General features: G+C 52.8%; 1 non-coding gene across 1 annotated transcript; it reads right to left on the bottom strand.

Annotated features, from left to right (window-relative positions):
* Positions 1-6691: 6691 nt before the first annotated feature.
* Positions 6692-6763, bottom strand: Trnat-cgu (transfer RNA threonine (anticodon CGU)). Its single transcript has one exon. It is a non-coding gene; the product is annotated as a tRNA-Thr (tRNA).
* Between the last annotated feature and the right edge of the window lie 8110 nt (positions 6764-14873).

Consider the following 14873-nt stretch of genomic DNA (forward strand, 5'->3'; position numbering starts at 1 on the left):
ATCGTTCTTACGGATTTTAAATCTATATTGCTTCTTTTCTTAAACCAAAGTTGTAAATACCACACATACGGTAGCTGTGTAGTCACGGACTGCTGCGGGCCTATCGATAATACAATAAAAAAACTGAAAGAAACCAAGTACGCGTCGTTCAGACTACGCTTAATGAATCCGTTGATTGCTCTGGAATGCACAGAACGCTAAAAGAGATAGCCCAACAGTATTGTCGTTTCGATGAGTGGGTACATACTTGAGAACATCTAAAAACGCTGCAGAAACACGAAGGATCAAAAACGAAGAGATATATGTTGCACCATGTGTCTTTTTGCTTCCACGCTTTGCAATCCTTGCAAAAACAGGAAGCGAAAAAAGAACAATGAAACTGATTTGATCACACCCTACAAAAAACTTCAATGTTACGAAGGGAGACGAAAGAGCGTGGTCCAGCGTACAAAAATTTATTTTTTCGCGCTGCGATGTGCAACAAACGGAGGAAACAGAATATTGCCACGTAGCCAAGATCGACGCAAAGCTGTTCTGAACGCAGCGAGCTAGCGAGCTAGAGAGAAATAAATGTTATTTCTCTCTCTCTCTCTCTCTCTCTCTCTCTCTCTCTCTCTCTCTCTCTCTCTCTCTCTCTCTCTCTCTCTCTCTCTCTCTCTTGTGGGAATCGTGGAGAACCGCGACCTGCGATCCCGAGCCAGCGCGCGCTTCGGGAGAGACGCTTGTGCGCTGAAACCGGTCCGGCGCTCCGCTGGTTCGTCGGCGTCCCCCGAGAGATGGCGCCACCGATGTGTGCGGGGATAGGCGCGCGGGCGCGGGCGGCGCGAGCGTGCGCGCACGGGAGTCGGGGGAAAGTCTCGGCGGAGACCCGGTCGGGACGAGATCGGCGGAACGCGGTGGCGGCGGATACTTGTATCTCAGGTGGGAGCTTTGTTTGTCGCGCGCCGTGAGTGCCTACCTCCCGTTCGCGGTCACGACCCGGACGGCGTGATTCGTGAACGCCGTCGAGCCCTGTGCTCGCATGCTTTGGGATTCCCCAAATAAACGGCTGTGCTTCGGCACTACTGTCTACTGTGTTCTCGTATCGGCGAACCTCGCTGGGCTGCCGTAGCCATGGGAGCCCGCGTGGTTGACACGCCAGGAGCTAGCGTGGTGGCTTACGCCAGGACTGGCTAAGGCCCCCGAGGAACCCCACATATATCCCACATGGCGCCCGAACGTGGGTCTCGTATTCGGACGAATTCGAGGTTGCTAGCTCTCCGAGAAATGCGTTGCTGCAGTCGTAGCCCGCTACCCTTTGTCCGGAAGACTTCGGACGAAACGCCTCGCGCCAGTCGGTTGCAGGCAGACAGTTATGATGCCCGATACAGCCGTGACGGCAAATGCGTAAACCTTCCTATACGCACTAGGCGGTGAGTCAGTAGGATACCTCCGAGCACCGCAGTCGCGGCCCGCTTGCGAGACGGGAGGTGCGTAGGCCTTGTTCCAACATGGCGGCGGGTCGCCTTCCTCGTAGCGCCGTCCCCGCGCAGTCGCGCCGGCGGCGCCGGTTGAAGTTTCCCCCAGGCGCGGCGGACACTACCGAGCGAGGGTGCGGTGTTTGGGAGTTCGCAAGCCGCACGATGAGCCCGCCGCTACTGCGCTTCGAGTCCGAGGCGGAGTGTTTGCCGATTTGACGCCTGACAAAGAGCGAGGGGGATCGCTGAAGAATCAGTCTCCTCTCGCTGCGGGGGGAAGCGGGAGCAATGGGACCGTTGTCTCCGCGCTTCCGGAGTGCGTGCGTCTCGATGCCGTGAAGACTCCGCTCGAGATTGCGTTTAGGCAGTAAGAGCTTCGCGCGGCTCGTCAGCGGGCTCGTTGGTCGCGAGAGATCGCCAGTCTTAGTAAGAGACGGACTCTCAGGCGACCTATACCGGTGATTTGCGCCCGTAAGCCGCTGGTATTGCGGTTGGCGCTGGCTCTACGGCAGCTTGTATTGCTGCGAGTGAGTTGCAGGAGCCCGCCTGCTTGATGCTGACGCTGCTTTGCCGACCAACGCACCAGGCCGAAATAGCTCGGACGGGCGTTTCGATGCCGACAACCCGTAATAGTCAGGCGAGCTGCCTCCAGGCGGGGGTGGCGGCTGGAGCACAGTTGCCGGACTCGTGATTCCGCGAGCAAGCGAACGTGCAAGGGGGAGTCCCCTCGGGCATCTTTGTTACCCTATTTGGCGAGATCGTCGATAAGGTTTCCGGCCAGTCACAGGAGATTGCGGAGTCCCGCTGTTCCCCACTTCAAGTTCGGGAATCGTTTAAACTGGACGGTGAGAGCGAGACCTGCAGCATACGGATACCACCGGGAGCCACGCCAGTCACCACTGCCACGGACAGCGAGGATGGCCTGCTGAACCACCGGCGGGGCCGAGCGCGGTTCGTGGAGCTGCTACTCCAGTTGCTGCTCCGGCCTGCCGGGCGGCAGCCAACCGTTCGGGAGGACCTGCGGCCGAAGCGGCCACGGAACCCAGGAGGCGGCGGTATCTGGCGCCTACGCGAGCGGCGCGAGCCTTCGGGCAGCCGCAGTGGGCGCGGCCGTTCCTGTTGCCGCCTCGAGCTGGGAGTGGGGGTCGCATCATGGCGCGACCCCGGCGTTCGTCGGCTGCGGCTGCAGCTGCCCCCCGGCCTGCCAACCTGCTGTGCTGCCCAACCGCGAGAGACTTGGAACCATTGCAATGTGTTTGCGGGTTTGTGAGGCGAGCATCGCGACGGCGGCATCGTGTGGCGAACTTTGGTGTGGAGTGGCGTTCGGTGGCTGTTTTGCTGACTTGAGACGTGACGAGTGTGGTGCACCGTGGCGTCACTCGAGCTCAAGTGGCGTCCAGTTTTAGGGGGGAGGAGTGTGGGAATCGTGGAGAACCGCGACCTGCGATCCCGAGCCAGCGCGCGCTTCGGGAGAGACGCTTGTGCGCTGAAACCGGTCCGGCGCTTTGCTGGTTCGTCGGCGTCCCCCGAGAGATGGCACCACCTATGTGTGCGGGGATAGGCGCGCGGGCGCGGGCGGCGCGAACGTGCGCGCAGGGGAGTCGGGAGAGTCTCGGCGGAGACCCGGTCGAGGCGAGATCGGCGGAACGCGGTGGCGGCGGATACTTGTATCTCAGGTGGGAGCTTTGTTTGTCGCGCGCCGTGAGTGCCTACCTCCCGTTCGCGGTCACGACCCGGACGGCGTGATTCGTGAACGCCGTCGAGCCTTGTGCTCGCATGCTTTGGGATTCCCCAAATAAACGGCTGTGCTTCGGCACTACTGTCTACTGTGTTCTCGTATCGGCGAACCTCGCTGGGCTGCCGTAGCCATGGGAGCCCGCGTGGTTGATACGCCGGGAGCTAGCGTGGGGGCCTTACGCCAGGACTGGCTAAGTCGCCCCGAGGAACCCCTCACATATATCCCACACTCTCTATAAAGTGAGTTGCGCGGCGTTTGCTACGCATGCATTACTCTTGGAACGTGGAACGTTATTAATTTCAGATCCATGGAAATAGGATCGAGAACATTGTCGAAGAAACAAAAAATCAAGTTAGTGACAAGGTGGCACCCTTTCCATATCAAACAATATTGCCCGACTGGACGTACGACAAAAAGAGCAAACGGGCGCTCCGGTTGAAACGCCAGATAAGAAACCGGAATCGGCCACGCGCGGTTACAAAACAAACAAAACGAACCCTAAGGGATAATTCCCGGAAATATGAAAAGTAAAAGCACAAGGACGTCCCAAAGCTTTTTTTACACGCGAGCCTGAGCGCAAGGTAATACAAGTGTGCAAACAGGTAATGAAGCACTGCTACAACCTGACTGATATGACAAAATCCGGCTTTAAGTTACCCTTGTACAATTCTAGGTCCACGATGCTCTCACAAGGGTACATTGCTTTTTCCATTCTCACACACAGTGCATTTCCACACACAGTCGCACAATTATAATCGAAGTTGAAATCTCCCGTTGTTTGCCTTGGAATGGCGCCCCTCCATTTATCACACAGCTGCCCGTCGCTCGGTCAACAGAACAAGGAAACATTTTCTGTGGTATCGTTGTACAAGGAACGACATCCCGGTTCGCAACACATGTTCGGCATCGTCGTTGCATTATTAAGTCGCACCACAAGAGCGCGATATGCACGTTACATTTTTTCCCCGCACAAAACAAACACAACTCGCCGCGGCTCCGCCGTTCGAGCCAGCGCAACGCCGCCCGAGGAGTGACCTCAGTGAGAGGGTGGCGCCACCGCGCGGCGGCCAAACGCAGCATATGAAGGTCTCCCATTGAGTTACGGAGCAGTTTCGTGACTAGTAAAGCATTGAAGGACTCTGGCCTTACTGAGCACGGTGAATGCGCCAAGCGATTAATGGATGAATCAAATGAATTCCTTTGAGCACAAGCAATAGAAGAATCGCTCCCCCCAAAAATGTGTCCGTACTCTGAATCCTGTCTGTGTGTGTGCTTGATGCCTAGCAAAGTGTGGCACGCACAAATTGTAGCACATACCCGTTGTGGGTATTGGAATATATTGTATTCTACTATTGTACGATATTCTGAGAGCGGTGCAGCCAACCCGTCTGCAATTCCATTAATGTTTTTTATGACATTTTGTACTGGGTCCCACAGGATCTAAGGCTAATTTTTAACCTTGGCGCCACTAACACCGTGTCAAAGACCGAAGTCTCTCTGCAGACAACTGCGCGGCACGTTACTGCAGACATTCTGTAGAGAAATGAACAAGGAAAAAGGACTCTTTCATATAACCCTGCATACAGTTTGTGGACACCTGACACAACGAACTCCGGAAGCGCACGACCGAGCCAAACTTGGAGCACTGTAGGTAAAGGTGGCATTCTGGTCTTGCGTATGAACCAAAGCCTGCTCATAAGCCGGCGCACGAAGATGTGGGCCAGAGCAAGTCCATCATGAACTCACCCGAAACAAGTTGCTACGGCTACGCCTTTCTGATCTTGATGACCGTATAAAGACAAAAAGCACGTGGTGTAGCCCTGGGGAGATTTATGTGCGAGCAACACAGCACCTGTATAACAATTCTTGCCAACAAACGAAATTTACACACGGTGGAACTGCAAGACAGGACAGCCTCTACTCAACATAACTATGCGGTTGGAGACGGAGCTACTAAGCTCCGACACGACTCGTCCAGATGGCCACGACCGCCGCCAGGGACCAAGCGCTAAGCGAGAAATCTGGGCAAATAAAAATCAATCAATCAATCAATCAATCAATCAATCAATCAATCAATCAATCAATCAATCAATCAATCAATCAATCAATCAATCAATCAAACATCCAAACATCGGCCCCGCCCCACCTACCGGCAGTCTCCCCCGAGTCCCCCACTCTACTGCTTGACTGCGCCAGTAAAGCTTGCTGTCCCTGCCATACTCAATCGTGTCTCTATAGGAGGCACTGACCCAGCTTATGTTCGCAAAAACGTCAGACGCCGATCGCCATCCCCCGTGCCACGTTCTCAGACTCTTTCCCCAGATAACCAAACTCCCGATGGCGTTTCATAAACGTTCGGTAGTTTAAAGAACCTGTATAACGAAACGAATTCGTAACGTCGTCTGCACAGGCTAGAAGTCGGATTTCTTAGTCACAAAGTTTAAACTACCTTACGGCAATCCCCCCCCCCCCTTCCTACGTATATGCATAAAACAGAGAGAGAGAGAAGGCTCTTTATTGAAAAAGCAGAGAGTTTTGCCGGCGTTTGTGATCACCTACATGCTTCTCTGCTAGGGGTCGGGGATGTAGGGAGAACAGGCCGTAGAGAGAGGTGGGCAGAAAAGAAAAAAAAAGAGAGAGAAAAAAACGAAGAAGCAAACAAAAAAAAACACTGGCGTGGTTTGGCGGGCTTGGCGGACTATTTTTTTAGATTGTGTTACAGAATTTACAATTTTGAAATGTGGCCAATGTCCTCCAAATATGAAAACAAACTTTTTAGGGCCTGACGCTGCTTCGAGGGGCTAGTCCATCAGCTGGGAGGTTAGCCCTGTCTCACAGATCGTCGCATTCTTATGAAGCTACCAGTGACTTGTTTGGGATCGAATGCGTAGTGCTATTCGCCTACGGCATAGCTGCTCCCTCTCAGAACACTGACACAACATTTACGTGATTTATGCGAAACCAAGTGCCTTGTGCGCCCCAGTCGAACTCCTTGTCGAAGTCAGTGAAGCTGCAGCAACGACACATCAGCAGGCGCGGCACCGACGGTACTCGTGCCGTGGCCGCGAACAATGCCTTCTGTCTCCTCTTCTGACGCTAATTACAGACGAACTGAGGCTCTGTGCTACCGCTAAACCGTCATATTATAGAACACAAGGGTTAAAGTTTGCATTCGTGAGAAATAAACTTCCAGTGAACTTGTGTGTACCCTTGAGCGTTCCTGAAAGTCGGGTTGAATTTGTCTGAGTGAACTCCAAAATGCCCAGAGAATTGTCACCTCTACAAATCAGTTAGGACGTGCATACTCAAATGTGGTATATCGTAAATCGGAGGTGACAAAAACCCGCGTACAGTGGATACACACGTAAAGAAAACATATCGACATGGAATGGGCGCATAAAACGCCGCAGCTGCGTACACGTCTTGAAATATTGACATGCTGTTCCCTGCTGCAGCAGAGCTGCCGGAGAAAAAAACTGAAAAAAAAAAAAAATGTTGCCGCCAGTGAGAATCGAACTCACGACCCCTGGTTTACGAGACCAGTGCTCTGCCACTGAGCTATGACGGCGGGACGGGGCTGTGCCGCATAAGTTTTGGTTTTGCCTGTGATATTTCTGGAAAAAAAAAAAAGAAAAAGCACAAAATTTGCTAAGTATTATTTTTTAAAGCCTTACTGATAGTTGACAGAACATGATAATGCAGGCAGCAATGGCCCCCTGATTACGACTTAGGCCCGCTATTCCTGGCTTCTGGAACTTTTTTTTCGTACATTTGCCATCCCGACCGGGAGCTTTTTTTCATTGGCGTTCGCTACTGATAACACTCTTGGCGTCACAAACCCGATATGTGCGCATTCGCCGTTCTGCTTTCGCGACTTAGAACGACACCGTTTTTTTTTTTTTGTGGACATGCGCTGAACTATTCCAGTGACTAGTTGCTTCTTGCGTGAAATTCAGGGCTGGTGATACGGAATAGGCGAAGCACGAAAGGTACCAAGGACGCCGGTGACTCTCCAGCAAAATTATATTTACAAATATTTGCTGACTCTCCACCAAAAATATCGTGAGGTCCACGTCTAAAGGCTGTACTGCTTGAAATTCATCACGGGTAATGCGACAATACGACAGACGTCAGAGACTTTGGTTTTGGGCTATAAGGTCGCGTGATCTTTTTACGATAGTTTACGGTAATATTGCGTGGAATTTGCGTAGAATTTGCAGAAGCCGCTGTTTCGTTGTTTTCACGTTTGTGAACTAACATCACGAGGACTAATACAACGCGCTGCTTCCGTCGGGACATGCTCGCCGGTTCAGAGCAACTGAAGGAAAAGGCAGCGTTGGTTTCAGGAACGAGTCCTTCAGCGTTTCCGTGCTGCTGGATCTATTTCGGATTAATCAGGCGTTTCTCCGGCCGCGCCACCGCCCGAAACCGATGTTCACGACGATGGCGGTAACAAGGGGGTGACAGTGCAAATATAACTTCCAAGTCAGGTACGAAACATCGCTCGCTGCAGATACCTAAAAACTAACGAAAAATCGGCAGCCCTCTCTTTGTTCCAGAAGGAGGCTAAGAGGGTGCGGACAGACTACCCAGTAGCGTTGGTTAGCCTGGCTTCGCTTCTTGAGGCAGTCGGCTGCGCTTCCCCGCTTTGGCATCTCTGGTAACCGAGAGTTCCTATTTCGCTTCCTGCGGAGGAATATGCACGCTTCTTGTTTCAGCAGCTTCGCAGCCGTTCACACGAAGCGTAAGACGACGCGTGTATGCCATCTGTCTTGTCTTTCCTGAGTCTTGTTTTTCCCTGTCATGGCGGGACACTACCGTCATGGTAACGGGACGGACCGTAACCAAGGTATCAGCGAAGGTACCTGGGTAACCAAGCTAGATACTATTCCAGCCACTCTTAGTGAGGTTTGCGGTCAGCCTCGAAGCAGGAGGACGCCGATTTCGAAAAGGTGTAGACGAGGTTTGCCCCATGTTCAACAAAACACGCTAGCGGTGAGGAACCGGGGGAGAGCGTAGAGGCATAAAAATTTCTGTAAAAATTCAATCCGAGTGAAATAAAAATTGACAGGTCATTAACGATTAGCGTATAGGGAATGAAACGAAAGCAATGCGATGCGGTTTACTTTTCACGCGTCGAAGACAGCGTCAGTGATGTTATTTTTAGCAGCAGAGCTTTTTAAGCTTGAGCTTGGTTCGTTGGCGTTAGAAAAAAATTAAAAAAAAACCAACTCCCCCGGAGCGAAACACCCGTCATGACCTTCATGCAGTGGCTCCTGTCTATAAGCCCAACAAAGTACAGATGAAACACCTTGAAGTTCTTTATCGGGCTGTTCTTCGCACCATTACCGGACTTCCGCGCCATACCCGCACGGAAGCCCTGAACCAATCAGCCCCGGTACCCCCACTCGAACTGCTCCTCGAGAAAACTCGACAACTGCACGAAGATCGCCGTTGACCTGGCAGGGGGCGGCTCTTACAGCCTGGGGCTCGCTAATGGCACTGCCCCAGCTCTACCGCAGCCTTCTTCTCCTCCATGGAAACGCCCCTTAGGGGTTGACAATCGGCAACGCATAAGCGTCCCAAGATCCCGATCCAGAGTTCGTCATCATGCTGTTTCTCGTGCTCTGGCGGCTAAACTCCCTGACGAAGAAGAAATTTACACAGACGCGAGCGTGTCTGCTAACAGCATGATACTGGCTTGGCAATGTCCAGGTTTACCTAGTTTAGACGGCGCACGCACTCGACAAGCATCGGCTGCTTCTATAATGGACGCTGGGATACATGCCATCCTCGCAGCTCTCAACCACTTGACCTACGAGACGTCTGCCTCATTACCACCCCGCATTCGGTTCCTGACTGACTCCCAAATGGCGCAACGAGCTCCGGAGACCGTTCTCCGATTACCCTCTGGTTCATCAGATTCAACACATGATTAGTCTTCTTGCTCGCAATGGTGCCTCTGTACGTGTTGCATGGATACCGAGACACATGGCTTAGGGTTCCGGCAACCAGGCAGCGCAGGACAGTCTTCAACTAACTCCTCCACTGGTTGACAGCCCTGCTCCACCGCTCTCCCCCAGGTTGATCACAACAGCTGGATCACACTCGTCAGGCTAGGCCACGGTGTAAGAATATTCTTACACCGTGGGCTAGGCACAACCGCTTTGCCGCAGCCACTCCTATAGGTTTCCTGCATAACGCCCCACACTAACTCGTCCTGCCGAAGTTTTTATTAACAAATTTCGCGAGAACGCTGCATTGACTCCCCACATTACACGCACTTGCATAACCCGACGGCCATCCTCGTCGATATTGGCGTCGCTGAGACTTTATGGCCCCCCTTATGCGGATAGTCTTCGCCACATCGCATGTCCCTCTATATGACCCTACCTCTTTTTTTTCCCTCCTGTCCTCTACTCATCTATCTTTTCACAATTCCCCTTACTGCAGAGTAGCATGTCGACGTACGCATGTTGGCAAACCTCTCTGCATTTCCTTTTTCAATGAAGAGTTTCTCTCTCTCTCTCTCTCTCTCTCTCTCTCTCTCTCTCTCTCCATCCGCCCTACTACCAATATTGCAACGTAGCTACAATAGCAAATCTGACACACCTCATTTGGCACTGCTCTGCTTACCAATCCTTCCGCCCCATCCTCCTGAATACCCTACCCCATCCAAGCGAGATACCCCCCACGACACTCAGCGGCCCCGATATCCTTGCTGCTCTGTGGCGCTATGCTCTCGAGAGTGGCCTCGCAAAGGTAGTTTAGCCGGGGTCTACCGCCCCTGCCTGTGCATCCAAGAACTGACTATTCTTCTCCAGGATCTTCAAATGAACATCACCTCGTGACCACCTCTCCCATCCTCGTTTCTCCTCTCCCCCTTCCGGCCCCTGGGCCCTCCTTGTGTTAATAAAAGACTTTCACTCACTCACCGAGCGCACGTGAGCGTGCGCTTCGTGAGCAGCTCGGCGTCATCCCGGCTTGTACAGACCGCAACAGCCTTGTCTATAACACTCGAGCGGCGTGCCGCGGGCTGCACCGGCGACGCCTATCGGTGGCACCGATGCGACATCGGGTTCGAGACAGCGTGCATGTGCGCGTGCGCGGCCACCCTGACATTCTCAGCCTGTTTTTGTCAGCGGTTTTGGCCGCCGCTGTTACAAAGGATGCTTTGGCCGCCGGGAGCGCTGTCGGCGGCACCGCTCGTGAGGCACGCGCAGAGCGGGCGCCGCTCGGCGCGCGTCGCTGCTGCGTCACTGTTCCTGTCGTGCGTCTGCGTTCGGAAGAAACTGCCGCGTCATGGTTCTGCCAAACTGCTGCGTGTAATGGCGAGTTGCGGGCTGCGAGTTTATGCGCCGGTTTGGTAGTTGGTCGACGGCAGCGACGGTTGGATTTCCTAGAGCGGCTTTTAAATGCAGAGCATTTCGGTATAACTCACGATGTCACCCGCGTTGGCGTCCGTAGTCTGCACCGTCGTTGTCCCTACTATATAAAAAAGAAAATACTATCCGGCGCCAAGTTTCGATCCTTGGACCCTGCGGGCGGAACGCAATGTACATGTTGCTTTACCCACTGCGCCACAAAGCCGACACAGAATGGGACGCTACTACCGCGCCTTATATCGTTGACTCATTCAAATTACTGCTGACGAGCACTCTCTCGTCAGCAGTTGCCACAAGTGCAACAACATTAACGTAACGCAAACTACTTAACGTCGTGCGCCCCCGGAAATGCTCTGCATTTGATCGTGCCCCTCGCGAGGGGGATGTTTATACAGGAACTCCTACTTCTAGCGGACTCCTGGCGCCCTTTATCGTTCAAGTGGTCATGCTCAGTTGAGGTCGATGGGCGCAATGAGCGGAGAGTGAGCGGAGGGTCGTGCGCGATGATGTTGTGTATCTCGCATAGAGGGAAAAAAGCTGCTGGAGCACAACATTGTTATATTCATAATTTTATTATACGATAAAATGGATCAATGTGATCAATGCAACTGAGATAAAGAGAAAGTTTGTGTCTAATCATTCCTGTTGCCTTCACAGCCCTTGAGCGAAAACCGCCCGTATAAAAAAGCCCCTGTACGCCTCCTGCGAATTAAAGGAAGTTAGAGCGAATCAGAGAAAGATTTAGAATTAGGCGATGACACTGCGAATTAAGGAGGATGAAAAAGCGAATTAGGAATAATACTAGTGAATTAAGAGACATCAAAGTTAAATAACCGGAAGAAAAGTGAATTAAGATGACACGGTAAATAACAAGAATGAGTGCGTGTTAAAAAGGTATTAAATTAGGTGGATTTCTGGGGGAATCAAGGTAACTTCAAGTTAATAATGATGAATCAAACTCAACTAGCAGATGTGGAAACGCACGTGTGTTCGAGATTCCGGCGCACGTTAGAGATCCCCAGGTGGTCAAAAGTTATCCGCAGCCCTCCACTACGGTGCGCTTAATCGCCTGCGCTGCGTCGGCGAGTTAAACCCCTACAATCAATCAATCAATCAATCAATCAATCAATCAATCAATCAATCAATCAATCAATCAATCAATCAATCAATCAATCAATCAATCAATCAATCATCAAACTAGTGAGGGCGCAGAAGCTTGCACTGGATTACCCCACCAGGAGCTTTGCGTATATAGGAGCATTGTGTCAAAGCCTCTTTCTCCTTTTCTTGCAGGCTTGACTGGATGCGCGAGTCGGGGCTGCTGAGCCTCTGGACGGAGCGCACGCTTCCCGACTGGGGTCGCTGCACGCAGCGGCGGAAGGGCTTCCAACCACTGAGCTTGGGTCACGTGCGCTCCGCTCTCATCTACGTGGCACTCATCGGCGCCGCTTTGGCGCTGCTGGCCCTCCTGGCCGAACTCAGGATGGGCCGCGGTAGATGGAAGCGACGCTGAGGGAGTGATGATCGGATGGACGCGCGAAGAGGATTTCTCTAAAGCACCAGCACCAGCGCGCTTCAAGCAAAACACAACGGAAACGCTACCATGAAAAAAAAAAATGCTGTTGATGTGGAAGGTTTTCAAAGCAAACCCGTGCGCTAGGCCAAATCAGCAATGATAGGATAAATGTGGAAGGAGGGTGGGACGAAGCGTAAGAAGACGCTGAATTCCTGAGCGCGAAAATTTATCCCATCATCTCAAAAGACCATCTCACTCCTCAGATTGCTTTCATGAACCAGCCAATTTCGCCGGCGTGTTAGATGTGGTTGTATGCACAAGAAATTTTCATTGTCTACTTTAAAGGCAAAACAAGAATTTAGTGCCCGTTTGTTAGATGAACGAAAATTCACCGCAGCTCTTATTCAGTTCCTTCTCCACACCTAAGCAACACTTTGCACGTTCTTGTGCTCCGTGCAACACCAAGTACTCAAATGCCACCTTCAATCCCGCTCATTCAGATTGCAGTGTTCAGAGACCATATACGTTTCTAGAAAATTACCCTGATAGCATCCACGTACAATTTCCCATCTATTCTCTGATTCTCAGCGTACTGCGAGAACGATATCTTGCAACGGTCCCTTCTGCTACGGGCCCATAGACTTTCGCTATTACATCTCGTTTGCTGGGGAACATGAGGATGGATGGATGGTAAAACGTTTATTCAGCTTAAAGGGAAGGGGTAGAAGGATGTGGTTAGCTACCTAAGTCCAGGAAACCTCTTGTCCCGGCTGCCTCCAGTGCAGCCGGGACAAGAGGCCTCTGGCGTTGTGGTGCGGAGCTGGTCAGCTCCGCACCGCAACACCGTCTAAGAACTAACAGAGGCGCATTTCTCCTTAACGAATGAGACTCAGCCAGACCCCAGCGTGACGAGCCGTCCTAACCAAAATCGCATGGCAGGTAGCCTACCACCAAGACAAAGGACCCATACCCACTATCTGGGCCACCATCATCGAAAGTAAACCAATCTCCCAAAACATCAACCCCAATCGCAACAAAGGTCAGCGAAAGGCCAGAGTGAAATCCCTGGCCAAACTCCTGGACAAAAACGACGGCAGCCTCTACACAGACGCCTCACTCCCTATCGGCTGTACATTTGCAACGATAGCCGTCACGACAGTTGACAAGCTCATCTGCTGCGCTTCTCTCGCCACACCCTCCTCCGAAGAGGCTGAGGAAGTGGCCATAGCGGTAGCCCTTACTCAACCCGGCACCAAGACCATCACCGACTCCCAGAGAGCACGCAGCAACTACAGAAAATGGTGGGTGTCTCTCACAGTGAACCGCATTCTCCAAAAGACAGACCCTCCAAATCCCGAAACCGAGCTCCTATGGCTCCCAGCGCACTCCGAATTCGAGGGCAATGAGTTTGCACATCAACAGGCCTGCGAAGCTACCCTCCGGGTCGAGGAGACTGCACAACAATCCATCACTAGTTACCGCGAAATACTCAGACACTACAGGGAGGGAAGGGCACGTTTCCCCTTACCTCACTCGACAAAAACAATGCATCTATCGGCAAATTCAAGCCGGGCCCTTTCCACACCCTCTACTTCAAAAAAAATCTACCCCGCGCGATACGACAAGGATTGTCATTTCTGCAAACGACTCGGCACACTCCGCCACGTAGTTGGATTGCGACTTTTCCAACACCGTCCCTCCTCCTCTACCCCCCCCCCCCCCCCCCCCCCACCAGCAGCGCCTTACCTGAGCGATGGGAACTGCTGTTCAGCCCCGCCCTGGAGCACAAGACCCTACTGATCACCAGGGTCCTGGAGGCCTGAACAGCATATGGAGCCAGTGAAGAGGGCCCCACTACATCTGGAGACTACCCGAGCTAGCATTTTTGGCTTAATAAAGTCTATTCTCCCTCTCTCTAGGACTCCCACAACTTAGGGTAAGGGGAGGGGTGGGAATGTGGGTATTGGGGGCAGGAGAAGACGAGGCGGTAGGTGTTGAGAGGGATGTGATAATGTGGGCAGTCGGGTGGGAAGTGAGGAGGGGAAATGTGGGATATGATGATTTGGTTGTCGTAGGTTTCGGCCTGTAGTCGGCGGAGGATGTACGCTTGTTGGGCGGTGAGTGAAGGGCGGGGCCGCGGTGGGAGTCGGCTCTCGTTGGTGAGGACTGCGATGGTGGTGATGTGGTGGGTGGAGGGCTGGGCGACATCGGTATAGCGGGTGTTGTGATCCGTGCCGTAGCGTTTGTCGTGGAATCGGACGCGGGCGTTGCGGCGGGCCCGGTTGTAGAAGGGGTGCATATGCTTGGATACGGGAGGGACGTGGATGCGTTGAAGTATGGAGAGGGGAATACGTTGGGGGGCGTGTAGGGTGGCTTGGGCCGTGCGTCCGGTGAGCTGAAGTACCCGTCGACCGGACGGTGTGAGGGAGACTCGGTGCAGGCGGGAAGTGCGTTGGGCTTCCAAGATTTCAATGAGGCTGTTGTGGAGGCCAAGCTGGGGGAGTCGTATGTTGGAGGTGTATACGTAGGGAGGCCTAAGACTACTTGCAGGTATTGCGGATCAGAGCGTCCAGCTTGTCAGCTTCCTGTATCTTGAAGTGGACGAAAGGGAAGCTGTATGTGTGGCGATTGATGAGGAGGGCTTGAACGAGTTTGCAGGTGTCGGATTTTTTGAGGCCGTAGGTGGATCCGCGGATTCACCGAATGAGGTGCGTGAGTTGGGTGATCGTCTTGTGGAGCTGTGGGAGAAGAATGGCGCCGGGGCCATCGTACTGAAA

The sequence above is a fragment of the Haemaphysalis longicornis genome, unplaced genomic scaffold (genome assembly GCF_048455015.1).
Source record: "Haemaphysalis longicornis isolate Haplotype H1 unplaced genomic scaffold, Haemaphysalis longicornis Haplotype H1 scaffold_3, whole genome shotgun sequence".
NCBI lineage: Eukaryota > Metazoa > Arthropoda > Arachnida > Ixodida > Ixodidae > Haemaphysalis > Haemaphysalis longicornis.